The following is a 14,374-nucleotide window of genomic DNA, read 5'->3' as shown; positions in this document are numbered from 1 at the left end:
TAGAAGTCAAAGCCCCAGTTTTGTTGAGTCCAGCCCCCGCCAGAGGGAGGAAAAAAAAACTCACTCAGCATCGTATTACCCTCTCCAAGGAAGCACCGCCCTCAGTGAGTGAAAATAAGCTGTTGACATTACTAGGCAGAGCAACTTGGACCCAGAAGGATCCAGAAGGATCCAGAAGGGCTCCACAAGGGCTCTCGGGCTTTCCTCTTAGACGGCCCGTGACCTATCTGGCATTCTGGGGTGAAGCCCCATTTTCCCTGGGAAGATACTGCCGTAGATGCTTCATTTACCCATGACACACAGTACAAGCCGGGGAGGCGGGGGCAAGGACAGAGCTGGCCAGCGGTAGATCCCCGGGGGTTAGGAGTTTCTCTCTCATTAGAACCCAAAGAGGATTAAAGGGAAAATACAAGCAAAAAAAGAGAAGAGAAAGTCAGGGTAAGGATGATACTCAAAACGCACTCAGTGCCTAGCAAGTGCCAAATACTGGTGACACGTCACATCCAGCGACAAATGAGGCCGAGTAGCCTGCGCCTTCGTGGAATTAACAACCTGATGCGGAAAATGAAAAATGCTCAGCGGTGACGAGTCTATGCAGACTGCGTAACGGGTGGGGTAGTGGCACCCAGCAAGGCGGGGAAGATCCTAACTAGAGAGGGTTGTGTGGAAAACCTCGGAGGAGCAGACAGTCTTGCCGAAACCGACGAGATGCCAAGGACACAGTCGGGGAAGAGTCGGGGAAGAGTTCCGGGCAGAGGAACCCCAAGCGGTTCCTGGCACGGGTGGGCCAGTCGAAGAACTGTGGGAGGCGGGGCCGGAAGGGGGCTGCAGAGAGAGTAGAGGAAGATTTGCTCCGAGGGGGGCCTCGTAAACTATGGCAAAGAACCGGATGGTATCCCACGTGAGACAGGAAACCCGCGGACAGAATGAAGCAGGAAGGCAGCATGATTTGCTTTGTACTTTTCAAAGTCTGATTTGTACCGAACAGACTAGTCAAAGGCAAGGGTTGAAGTAAAGAGATTAGGAAGCTGTTACGGTGGTTCAGGCAAGAGGCGGTGGTGGGTCAGCCTGAGTGGCGGCAGTGGCCGCAAAGATGTGAACGGACTCCAGATACATCTTAGAAGCAGATATGACAGGGGCGCCTGGGTGGCTCAGTCAGTTAAGCGTCCGACTTCGGCTCAGGTCACGATCTCACGGTCCGTGGGTTTGAGCCCCGCGTTGGGCTCTGTGCTGATGGCTTGGAGCCCGGAGCCTGCTTCGGATTCTGTGTCTCCCTCTCTCTCTGTTCCTCCCCTGCTCTCTCTCTCTCTCTCTCTCAAAAATAAATAAAGATTAAAAAAAAAAAGGAGCAGATATGACAGAACTCTAGGGACTCCGTGAGGGGCAGAGGGGGAGTGAGGAACTATGTACGTGATGAATAATTAGTAGACGGCACGGCCGTGTGCTGAGATGGGGAAGGCTGGGGGCAGAGGTACAGCTTTGGATAGTGGAATCAAAATGTCGTTTTTCTGCGCAACACTGAGATGACTGATAGACGCATTAATGGCCCTCCCAAAGATGTCCGTGCCCTACACCCTGGCACCTGTGAGTATGATCTCACGGGGTAAAAAGGGATTCTGATGCTCGACGTCATATGACATCAGGGAACGGCAGATGAAACCAACAATGAGATACCACTCGACACCTGTTAGAATGGCCCAAATCCCAAACACTAACGGCACCAAATGCCGCCGAGGATGTGAAATGACAGGAGCTCTCATTCGTTGCCGGCGGGAATCCAAAATGGCACGGCCACTTGGGAAGACAGTCCGGTGGTTTCTCACAAAACTAAACACCGTAGGGTCTGGCAATCTCTTTCCTTGGTATTTACCCAAAGTTGTTGAAAATTTATGTCCACACAAAAAACATGCACACAGATTTTTAGCAGCTTTATTCATAATGGCCCAAAGTTGGAAGCAACCCAGATGTCCTTTAGCGGGTGAATGGATACATAGACCGTGGTCCATCCAGACCGTGGGATCCTACTCACCACCAAAAAGAGATGGCCTGTCAACGATGAAAAGACACGGGAGAATGAACCAAAGTGCATTTTGCGCAGTGAAAGACGCCCATTTGAAAAGGCTACCTACTGTACGATTCCAACCATAGGACGTCTTAGAAATGGCAAAACTATGCAAAAGCGAAAAGGTCGATGGTTGCCAGGGGTTGGGGAGAAAGAGGAAGAGGGGTGAACAGGACTTTTAGGGCAGTGAAAACACTCTGTAAATTACCGTAATGACAGATACCTGTCATTACACATTTGTCCAAACCCACAGAATGTACAACAGTAAGAAGGAGTCCTCATGAAAAGTATGGAATTGGGGCGCCTGGGTGGCTCGGTCGGTTGGGCGTCCGACTTCGGCTCAGGTCACGATCTCACGGTCCGTGGGTTCGAGCCCCGCGTCGGGCTCTGGGCTGACGGCTCAGAGCCTGGAGCCTGCTTCCGATTCTGTGTCTCCCTCTCTCTCTGCTCCTCCCCTGTTCATGCTCTGTCTCTCTCCGTCTCAAAGATAAATAAACGTTCAAAAAAAAAAAAATTAAAAAAAAAAAGAAAAGTATGGAATTGGGGTAATGATGGTGTATCGATGCAGTCCATCGACTGTAACCAATTTAGCATTCTGGTGCTGGATGTTGAAGGCAGGGGAGGCTGCAGGGGGGAGACGGAGGGGCAGAAGGCGTATGGGAAATCTGTATACTTTCAGCTCAATATTACTGTAAACTTAAAACTGCTCTAAAAACTAAAACCTATTAAGGGAAGGGGGTGGGGAGCCCTCTAGATGTGACTAAATTAAAGATCCGGAGATGGGGAGAATATCCAGAATTACGGAGGGAGCTCAGTGTAATCGCAAAGGTCTTTATAGGAAGGAGCAAACGGATCCGGAAGCCAACAGAGAAGGTAAAATGGACGGAAGCAGAGGTCAGAGAGGAGAAAAGATGCTATATTCCGCTGGCTTTGAAAATGGAGCAGGGAGTCCCAAGCCAAGGAATCTAAGCAGCCTCCAGGGGATACAAAGGCAAGGAAATGGATTCCGCCCCTAGAGCTTCCAGAAGGAGCATCTGCCATCATCCGGATTTTAGCCCAGTGAAACTGATTGGACTTTGGACCTCCAGAACTAGAAGATAAATTTGTGCTGTTTTCAAGAAACTGAGTTTGTGGCATTGTGTTACAGCAACAATAAGAGACTAACACGAAGACCTTAAGACACGCCTCCAAGTAGAGATTTCCAAAAGGCACTGCTTAGAATCGTGGCACAAGTGTGGCTCTGAGCTTCCTAGCAGCCAATGCAAAAAAAGGGGGGGGGGGATGCAATCCGGCATACATTACACCGTGTTCCTAAAATAAAAACGACCCATTTGCCCATGAGAAAATGTTCCCACGAATCTAAAGAATCCTAAGGAAAACAGAGGGCAATACAGTCAACGATGTTTCCCCCAAAGAGTCCATAACACCAGTGAGAAGAGGACTCTTGTTTTCAAGGAATTTAACAAGCTACGAGGGAGAAAGAGACATATGCTCTGGGAACTCTACTACAGAGTGTGCAAGGTGTTTTGGAAGGACCAAAAAAGGGAGAAAAGTAGGAAATAATAATAGTGTTCTTTTCTTGTCAGTTATATCCCAAACCATGTGCTCCTGAAAACTAGGTTAGCTCATGAGTTTCTTCAACCAGCAGGCCCCTGAGAGGATGGCCCTTAGGGAACAGCACACGCAGTGGCCATGGGGCAGCCCCAAGACAGGGTCCCCAAGCAATAAAAAATGGTTTACGCTCTCTTGGCTTTATGTCTGGCCTCTTTCCAGCCTATGCCACCTCTGAAATCTGTATTATATTAGGCATTTTTTTTTAATGTTTTTATTTTTGAGACAGAGAGAGACAGAGCATGAGCAGGGGAGGGGCAGAGAGAGAGGGAGACACAGAATCCGAAGCAGGCTCCAGGCTCTGAGCTGTCATCACAGAGCCTGGTGTGGGGCTCGAACTCATGAGCCATGAGATCATGACCTGAGCTGAAGTCAGACGCTTAATGGACTGAGCCACCCAGGCACCCCAATTTTTTAATTTTTTTTTTTTTTAGTTTTTTTTTTTTTTTAATTTTTTTAATGTTTATTTATTTGTGAGAGAGAAGGAAAGAGAGTGAGAGCACACATGGGGGAGGGGCAGAGAGAGAGGGAGACACAGAATCCGAAGCAGCCTCCAGGCTCTGAGCCATCAGCACAGGGCCCAACGCAGGGCTCGAACTCACAGACTGTGAGATCATGACCTGAGCTGAAGTCGGACGCTTAACCGACCGAGCCACCCAGGTGCCCCGATATATTAGACATTTTAGATGGAACCACACGGAACCACATGAAACGGCTGATACTCAACATACGTTTTACCTGGAAACAACGGCAATTTCATATGGCTCAATCTAATTCTTGGATTTAAGCTAATATAAAATGCCTTGACTATATACTAATACCATCTATACAATAATACCATTTTACTTGGATAATTGTTTTCTAGTTACTAAGTATCTTATCAAAGATGACTTTGAGAAGTATAAGGGAGAAAATAAAAACTTTCCATCATCTCAACACCCAGAGACGCCTGTTAACAAGTCTGCCGTAGATACTTTTTACTTACAAATACATGCACGCTTTCTCCTTTAAAAAATGGGATTTGAAAACCGCGTGGCAGATTGAACACATGCATTCGTTCATATCTGCTCCCCACCAAGCCCCTCTAAAATGGCACTAAGGAAATACACAGTGTAAACCCACAGGGTTGAAAAGTACAGAAGAGGAAATGGGGGCAGATAAGAGCGGTCAACAAATGCTGGAAACTGACGAAACAAATGGATGCTGGAAACTGACGAAACAAATGGATGCCCCCCCCCACCCCCCCCCCCCCCCCACCCCCCCCCACCCCCCCCCCCCCCCCCCCCCCCCCCCCCCCCCCGCCCCGGCTGATGTAGCAGATCAGAGAAAAGTGGAGATCCAGGCTTTCCAGGCAGAAGCCAGTAAGAAGCAAGCCAGTGTGTGCCCGGCAACTCCGAAATACCTCAGGGATCGGATGCATCGCATACCTGTGACACCCAGGGGGGTGGGTGCTTCTGGCTAGGACCAAACAGGAGGAGGTCTTGAAACTTTATATAAGAGCACCGGGTGTTGTATGGAAACCGATTTGACAATAAATTTCATATTAAAAAAAAAGAAAGAAAAGAAAAGAAAAATAATAAATAAGTAAATAAATGAATAGTGCTATACTGAGGTCTGTTTTTGAAATACTGATTAATGGCAGGGTGACAAATGGACAGAGACAGGGAGGCTAGCCAGGAGCCCGTTACAGGAGTTCAGGGGAGGGATGGCAAGGTCATGAGCCAGTCAATGGCAGTAAGTCATGTGAGGAAAGCGGGGACACTGGCACATTAGCAGATAAAGTCCACATAACTCTGGCATCAATTAGATGTGGGGATTAAGAGAGAGGAAGGAGTTAGGAAGCCTCAACAACTTTGAGTCTTGAGTGACCGGTCAACGCCAATACCATGAGCGGCCATAAGGAACACAGGAGAATCGGGGTTGAAAAGACAATGTTGGGAAATGTTTGAGTTGACTCTTGGACAACCCACTGGAAATGTTGGAGGGAATTGAAAATAGGAGGCTCAGCAGCGCCTAGGTGGCTGAGTCGGTTAAGCGTCCGACTTCGGCTCCGGTCGTCATCTCGTGGTTTGTGAGTTCAAGCCCTGCACTGGGCTCTGTGCCATCAGCTCAGAGCCCGGAGCTTGCTTGGGATTCTGTGTGTTCCTCTCTCTGCCCCTCCCCCTGCTCGCGCTCTGCCTCTCTCTCTCTCTCTCTCAAAAATAAATAAACGTTTAAAGAAAAGAAAAAGAAACTTTGTATAAGAAACAAGTTAACCTTTAGATCCACCCCCCCCCCCCCCCCCCCCAGCCCTCCTCCAGCCAGGCAATTCTCCTTCCCCTATTGCAACAGAAAACAAGAGACTTGACTTTCAGGAGAGAGAGGGTTTTGAGAGGATTTGTACTCAGAGACAGCAGTCACTGATGGGGACAGGGGTGAGGGCCATACTGAAAACAGAGGATTAAGACACGCTCCTTGCATAATAGATTTGATGAGTCCTCAGTGAGACGACACATCCCCAATCACCACTGACCGTAATCAAATAGGGGAAGCCAACATTTGTAAAGCCCTGCCCATGTGCACTGGCATTCCATAGGGATTGATGTGCCTCGCCCTTAAATACAACCACACAGATCGTCGGGTTTCAGGCACAGAAGTCAGACCAAAGGGGGAAAAAAGGAATTAAAAAAGGAATTCTGAAGACACAGAGACAATTTTGCAATCTCATCGAAGACTTGGGGAGTCTTTTTCCAACGTCATTCAGGTCGTTGTCAGAATTCTGTTCCTTCGGCTCAGTCCGTGAACTTCTGACTCTGGCTCAGGTCATGACCTCACGGCTCATGCGTTTTGAGGGTTTGAAGTCAAATGTTACGTGGTTCTTCCTAGATGTGGGGAATGCTGCACTTTCCACAAAGTGGCAAACCCCCCCCCCGCCCTTCCCCCCATACACCACAAAGACACGCTACACAACCAAAAAAAGTCAACACAATTAAAAATATACATACCATTCCGATCTATGAAGAAGCTCTGCCTGGTGACTGAAAATTACAAGGGAGAGAAGGAACTGAGATGTCACGCAAACCCCAAGCACCGAACATCCTGGCCGCTTGCTCCCCCCGTGGAGACCAGAACCACGGCGGTCAGCTCAGCCACACATCGGGTCGCATCCGCAAATCCACTAGATCAACTGAGGCTCCGCCTTTTCACCAAAGCTTCCCCACGGGCAGGAGTGGGATACAGGTGCTGCCCACGCCCCTCGTGAGGGAGCACTACGTAACTACCCCACCGATGAGCCCAACTCCTCTTCACCTCGCATTTGACGTGTAACGAGGAAATCCGCTATGTAAGCAAACCCATCGAGAATTCTAGAACAAAGCAAAGACCTTGCGCTGTAGAAATCCCCGGCCCGTAAGAATCTTGTGTAGATGTGGACGTTCACTTACGGGCCTACTTCCAAGAGGGCTGGGTGCTCAGTGTGTGCTCGGCAGGCACCACGTCCGACCTCAGGGAGCTCAGGGTGCGAGGAGACCGACAAGTTACCTGCCGTGGAAGTTCGGCAGGAAGGTCACTGGAGGAGGCCCAGGAAAGGGAGAGCCAGGGACACCTGCACAGAGCAGGGGACACCTAAGCTGAGTCTTGGAAGTCTTGCCTTGGGCTTGGGAGGAGCTGCGTTCCAGGAAGAGAGAACGAATAGTCCACTAAAGAGGCCAGAGGAAGCAAAACACCGAGCATGTAAATAACATCAAGGAGTTGAGCCTGTGGAACGTTAGACTAGACAGGACAGGGCAGCCGGGCTTTGGATGTTCAGTGCTTCCCACGAGTCAACAATTTTAGGTGGCACGAGGGCTAACGCTGCTTATCGTAACAGAGAAGTGTAACCAAGCATGTGAAACCCATGCCTTTAAGGACACGATTTCTTGGGACCAAAAAAAGTAAAACTAGGGGCACCTGGGTGGCATCCAACTTCAGCTCAGGGCATGACCTCATGGTTCGTGAGTTCGAGCCCTGGATCGGGGCCTCTGCTGTCGGCCCGGAGCCCACTTCAGATCTTCTATAACCTTCTCTCTCTGCCTCTCCCTCCCTTACTTTCTCTCTCTCTCTCTCAAGAATACTTTTTTTAAGTAAAACTAGAAAAGAGATGTAGCTTACATTAAAATGTTAATAAGGCAATGGCGAAGGTAGACCTTGAACCTCACAAAGGCAGGGAGATGACTAGCGTTTAGCAAAGTTGCCATGTGTGATGAGTCCTGGGGCAAGCAAGCGGACAAGCCGATGGGAGCACCATTTTCGGGAGAGTGCTATTTAGGAGGCGTGGAAGCTGGGAGGGAAAGCAACGGGAGGCAGACAGGCAGGGAACAGCTGCAGCTCGCGAGGGGTGAGGGAGAGCCACGAGGGGCATCGGGGAAGGAGGACACGGCAGGGGTGAGAGCTATTTAGAGGGCAGGGTCCACGGAAGTGGCAGTCCCTGGCGTGGCTGTCAAGGGAGAAGGCACATGCGGTGATGGTCAAGCATCTGGCAGGACGGCCCGGCAGGTGGCTGGACCGCTCTCCAGGACGGAACAGAGAAGAACCGGGAGGAGCTGGCTCCATGTTCCCCATGGGCAGGGGCATTAAGGCCCAAGAAGAGTCAGCAGTGCACAAGCCGGCTGTGAGCACACCCTGGGACACCACCCGAACATCGGGAGCTGGTAGCCGGGCCGGGTAGATACCCGGTTCGGTGACCTCTGGCCTCGCACGCTGCTGAAGGGATCAAGAGGGCGACACGTTCCCCTTCGGCCTGACAACTCAGTAAGTTCGATCTCACAGGCCCAGCAGCTGCCCTGCTGTCCCGCTGCCAGGCGAGGAGGTTGGGGAGGGGGGGGGGGGCGGTTATTAATTAAGATGTGCGGTCTAGGTGACACCCGATAGCACTGCTGTGTCCTCGGGCACAGAGCGGCCCGTGTCTCGGACTTAAAGGGCAAAAATTGAAAGCCACGCAACCTGAGCTCATGAGCTCGCGCTGCCCTGAACATCCGTGCCCGGATCCCTGAGCACACCCGCAGAAGTCATGTCTGCACATTCAGTCCCTGCAGCCTGCGGAAACCGAACACCTTTCTCCGCCCACCTCCAGCGGCACCGGGAAATTAACACTCACCCAGGTATTGGTCATAATTAAACTGAACAAAAAGACAGCTGCTCCTACCTTTCTTTTTTAATCACCAACATGCAGCCCTAGGGATTACTGGCTTTGGGGCGATTTAGGGAGGATTACTCTTTCATTAGTGTCTGGGGTCAGTTCCAATACAATGTCATTAGAGCCTTTTCAGAGACCCTCCTGGGCCAGCGGCCCATCCCTTTCCATGTCTGAAAGGTTAGATTTTACAAAGCCACGGGCAACCTACTTATCAGGCCCCCCACATGCCTGTGATTTTTCACCAGAAATACCACCCCAAGATGAATTCTGCCCACGTTCTGCAGACATTCTGCTCTGAGTTTCTAGGTGAGAATGGCATTCTAAGTCCCCCGTTCAGACTCCAACGATAAGAAGGAACAGCAGTGAGATAGGAATAGGGCTGTCCTTCGGTGTTGACAAAGTTGAAAGATCTGTGACATCCCTGTATAGCTACCCACCGTACGTCTACCGACCACACCCCTTCCGCAGCGAAATCAGGGACACACACACGGTGACACGGACTTTTATTCAATCAGCAAACGCTCGAGTGTCTATGGTCCTTCGGGCGGTTTGCCGAGGGCTGGGGATACAAGGCAAAAGTAGGCAAAAAGAGACACAGCCCGTGCCTTCGCGGAACTGAGTCTGCAAAGGACAATGGCACGCGTCAGGGAGGTGAGGGAAGGCCTCCCGGAGGATACGAGGCTCACTTTGAAATCTGGTGGGCAAGCAAGATGGGCGAAGAGGAGAAATCCGGGCAGATGGAACCACATGTGCAAGGCCCGCATGGCGTGACGGAAAGAGGCTCATGAAGGCCACAGGCAGGCGGAAAGGGAGGCAGAGGCTAGACCACGCAAGACCCCGCGGTCTTGTGGGTCAAAGTACGCAACACTGCCTCCTCCTAAAAGTAACCACTCTGGTTACATTGAAGAGGGGTGGACAAATTAGGAGCGTTTCCTTACCTCCAACAGTGACGGTGGTAAGTTGGACGCATTACCTCTGCTCTGTTTACAATACCCACCTTCCCACCAATAGCCACAAGGACCTCCAAAGACGTTCACAGCAAGCTGGAGCCCAGGCAGACACACAATTTGGGTGGCTTTTCCCTGTGTGCTTAGTCAATCTCCGTTTTTCTGCCCATTCATAAGAATCGCTTGGATTTTCCTGCACTTTTAGATCAGCTGCCGAATTTTTATTTTCAGGTGAACTCTGCACTTCCTATAAATTTCTCAATTTCACCTTGTACTTCCTCTTGAAGAATGTTTATGAAAATGTTAAAATAGAAGCAATTTCAAAAAAAAAAAAAAATAGAAGCAATTTCAATTTTGATCCCCAGTGGACTTCACTATTCGACATATTCCCTTCTTTCTTAGTTTAATCCCCTGAATCCCATGAGAATTCAAGTTTCACTTGTTTAGAAAATGAAACGTTTCTCTCTAGAAACTTGTTAGTGATTTTTTTAAAGCTATTTTCCATTGATTGATTGTTTTATCTCCCTTGAATCAAGCTCTATGATATTCTAACTAGAAGCTAACATTTCCTCCTTCTTCATGAGTTAGCTTACGGATAAACATGACTCCAGAAAACGGAAGCAGGAGTTCTACGCAACCGTTCAGAAGTAAAGTAAAGTTGAAAGTAGATTTTTGGGAGCGGAGGGATGGGCGAAATAAGTGAAGGAGATTAAGAGGTACAAACTTCTAGTTATAAAACAAGTGAGTCACAGAGATAAAGAGTACAACATACAGAATGTAGTCAATAATATCGTATTAACTTTGTACGGTGACAGATGGTAACTGGACTTACCACGTGAGCATTTCCTAATGCATACAATTGTCAAATCATCCTGTTGCATACATGAAACAAATATGATATCTGTCAACTATACTTCAATTTAAATGAATGAATGAGGGGCGTCTGGTGGCTCAGTCTGGTAAGCGTCCGATTTTGGCTGAGGTCATGATCTCACAGTACTTGAGCTTGAACCCCGGATCAGGCTCTGTGCTGACAGCTCGGAGCCTGGAGCCTGCTTCAGATTCTGTGTCTCCCTCTCTCTCTCTCTGCCCCTCTCCCGCTTGCACTGTCTCTCAAAAATAAACAAACATGAAAAACGTTTTTTTAAATAAATGAAAATGGAGTGCAGAAAAAAAGACTTTCAATTATTCACTATGTATATGTGTAAGTCTAATGAGAACAGTCTTTTATAATAAAAAACATATGTGTATATATGAATAACTAAAAGGTTTTTTTAACGTACAACTGAAGTATTTTACCTAAGCTACATGTAACGTTATCTTCTAATACTAAATTCTGAAGCAGAAAAATTTGAAGGCGCCCAGCAAACTACTCTGGCTATGAGGAAGGTAAGAAGAATGAAATCAAATTTCATTTGATTTGATACAACTTGAAAGAAGATGGCAAATAAATGTGAGGGGCTCCTGGGTGGCTCAGTCAGTTGGGCATCTGAGTTCGGCTCAGGTCATGATCTCACAGTCCGTGAGTTCGAGCCCCGTGTCAGGCTCCATGCTGACAGCTCAGAGCCTGGAGCCTCTTCGGATTCTGTCTCTCTCTCTCTCTCTCTCTCTCTCTCTCTGCCCCTCTCCTGCTCACACTCTCTCAAAACTAAATAAACATTTTAAAAAAATTTTTTTAAAAAGGAGAATATGTGAGAGATGAGCGAAAAATGTCAAAACCAAAAAGGCTGAGAAGGGAACTAAAATGGTCATTGCCTTTATTAGTAAAAGCCTAAGAATTTTAGGGGCACCTGGGCGGCTCGGTCAGTTAAGCATCAGACTCTGATTTCAGTTCAGGTCACGATCTCACGGTTCGTGGGTTTGAGCCCCACCATCTGGCTCTGTGCTGACATCTCAGAACCTGCTTGGGATTCTCTCTTTCCCTTGTTCTGCCCCTCCCCCAGCTCATGCTTGTTCTGTCTCACTCAAAATAAATAAAAACTTAAAAAATTATTAAAAAAACATAGAAAGGTCATTTGTGGCTATGACAGAACCTCAAAAGGTGATAGGAGGGCATTTTTGTTTCCATTAATGGCAAACCAAATAATCTGGAACGAGTCCGTATGCTGAGGACAAACAGATAATCTGAACAAAACACAATCATCTACTTGAAGTCATCAGAGAGCCAACAAGACAGCAAAGAACTGCAAGGTCAGGACAGGCAGGAAGACAGAGGTTAGGGAAGCGATTCGGGTATTTGCAGTGCTTCTCCCGGGAAGGTTTTGCCAATGGCAAAAGAGGAGGCTAACGATCCGAAGCACTTTGAAGGCCTCCTGAGTCTCGAGGGGCGGGGAGACTAGGGTGCAAAAAGGTCGAACAGCTGATACAGCTCCTTCATCTTTGCATTTGGCCTTGAAGAGCTGTGCCCCAGGAGAGTGAGCCAGGAGTAACCTTGGCTGGTAGTCACCTTGAATTTAACCTGAGTTGCTGGTACCCCCCAACCAGTTGCCAGAACACATGTAAATGGTCTCTGGAAGGTCCCGGGCTGCAAATTATTTCAACTAAGCTCTCTGCAAATGCAGCACTTAGCACATGATAAAAATAGGCAGACAGGGGGAAAAGACAACAAAAGGAAAACCACGAAAACCAGAAAAAGCAAAGGACACTAGAAACAGAACTGCAAAGGCTTCAGATGATGGATTTGACAGACACACGCCGGCCATTATCAGGGAGAAAAAAGACAGTGTAGGCTGTTGGGATTCTCTCTGTTCCTCTCTGACCCTCCCCGTTCATGCGCTCCCTCTCTCTCTCTCTCTCTCTCTCTCTCTCTCAAAATAAACTTTAAAAAAAGTAAAAGGAAAAAACAACTCTGAAGAAAGCCAAGGAAGTGACACTATAATGCCAGGATAGTCATCTTTGAAGGTGGGGTAAAGGAAGTAGTAATTGGCCAGGAGCATAAGGGAATGTTGAGATGCTGGCAATGTCCTATTTTTTTTTTAATGTTATTTCTGAGAGAGGGAGAGGGAAGAGTGCAAGCAGGGGAAAGGCAGAGAGGCAGAGAGAGAGAGAGAGAGAGAGAGAGAGAGAGAGAGAGAGAGAATCTGAAGGAAGCTGTGAGCTGTTAGCACAGGGCCCAACATGGGGCTTAAACCCACAAACCATGAGATCGTGACCTGAGCCAAAGTTGGACCCTTAACCGACTGAGCCACCCAGGCGCCCCACAATATCCTATTTCTTGACCTGGGTGGTGGTTATACCATCACTTTGAAATAACTCGAGCCATACCTTATTGTGTTTTGTATTTTGTTTCTGTGTTTTATTTTTTTTGTTGTTAAAATAAACAAGTATTTTGAAACTAATTGAAAGAGTAGTTAAATCCACATTATAATTCACATGTCTCTCTCAACAATTGATAGAAATAGACAAAATCAGTATGGTTAGAACTTGAACAACACTGGAGCACCTGGGAGGCTCAGTCAGTTAAGCATCCGACTTCAGCTCAGGTCACGATCTCACAGCTCATGGGTTCCAGCCCCGCATCAGGCTCCATGCTGATGGCTCAGAACCTGGAGCCTGCTTTGGATTCTGTGTCTCCCTCGCTCTCTGCCCCTCCCCCTCTCATGCTCTGTCTCTGTCTCTCTCAAAAATAAACATTAAAAAAATATATTTTTTAAAGAACTTGAACAACACTGCCAACCAACTGGCCTAATTGATATTTATAGCACACTCCACCCAACTGCTGAATACGCATTCTTTTCAAATACACATGGGGCATCCACCAAGATAGACTATATGCAGGACCTAAAACAAGTCTCAGTACGCGTTAAAGGATGAAAATCATTTAGAATAGGTTTGCTGACTACAACAGAATTACAAACCAGTAATAGATATCTGGAAAATCCCCAAACATCGGAAAATTAAACACACATCTAAGTAACCGATGGGTCAAGGGGCACCTGGGTGGCTCAGTTGGTTAAGCATCTGACTCTTACTTTCAGCTCAGGCAACCATCTCACAGTTCGTTCAGTTTGAGCCCCACGTGGGGCTCTGCACTAACAGCACAGAGTCTATTTGGGATTCTCTCCCCATCCCATCCCCCCCCCCCTTCCCCTGCTCCTCCTCTCTCTCTCTCAAAATAAGTAAACTTAAAAAAAAAAAAAAAAAAGATTTTAAGCAATCATTGTGTAAAAGAAGAAATTATAGGGAAGCAGAATATCTTAAACTGGGCGAGGCCATGTTTGGGAGGGGCAGGGAGTGGAGATATGGTGTGAGGTTGGGGTAGGGAAAGACAGGGAGGGGAGGAGGTGGTGAAGCCAGAAGCAGGGGGAGGGAGAAGGGGAGAAAAGGCGGGGTGGTGAGCTGGGATTGTGGAGGCAGTCCAGAGGTGGATGGTAGTAATAATAAAAAGGCAAAAAAGAAAATATTTTGAACTTTATTAAACTGAAAAACACAACATACCAAAATTTGTGAGATGCAACCAAGGCTGTGCTTCCAAGGAAATTTATGGTATTCAGTTATATTAGAAAAGAAGGAAGATCTAAAAGCAATTATTTAAGCTCCCACCTTAAAAAGCTAGAAAAGTTAAACCCAAAGTATAAGGAAAGAAACAAAGGTAAGAAAAGA

The sequence above is a fragment of the Panthera leo genome, chromosome F3 (genome assembly GCF_018350215.1).
Source record: "Panthera leo isolate Ple1 chromosome F3, P.leo_Ple1_pat1.1, whole genome shotgun sequence".
Taxonomy (NCBI): Eukaryota; Metazoa; Chordata; class Mammalia; order Carnivora; family Felidae; genus Panthera; species Panthera leo.
The sequence above is the reverse complement of the archived record's forward strand: the minus strand, read 5'-3'. Positions refer to the sequence as shown.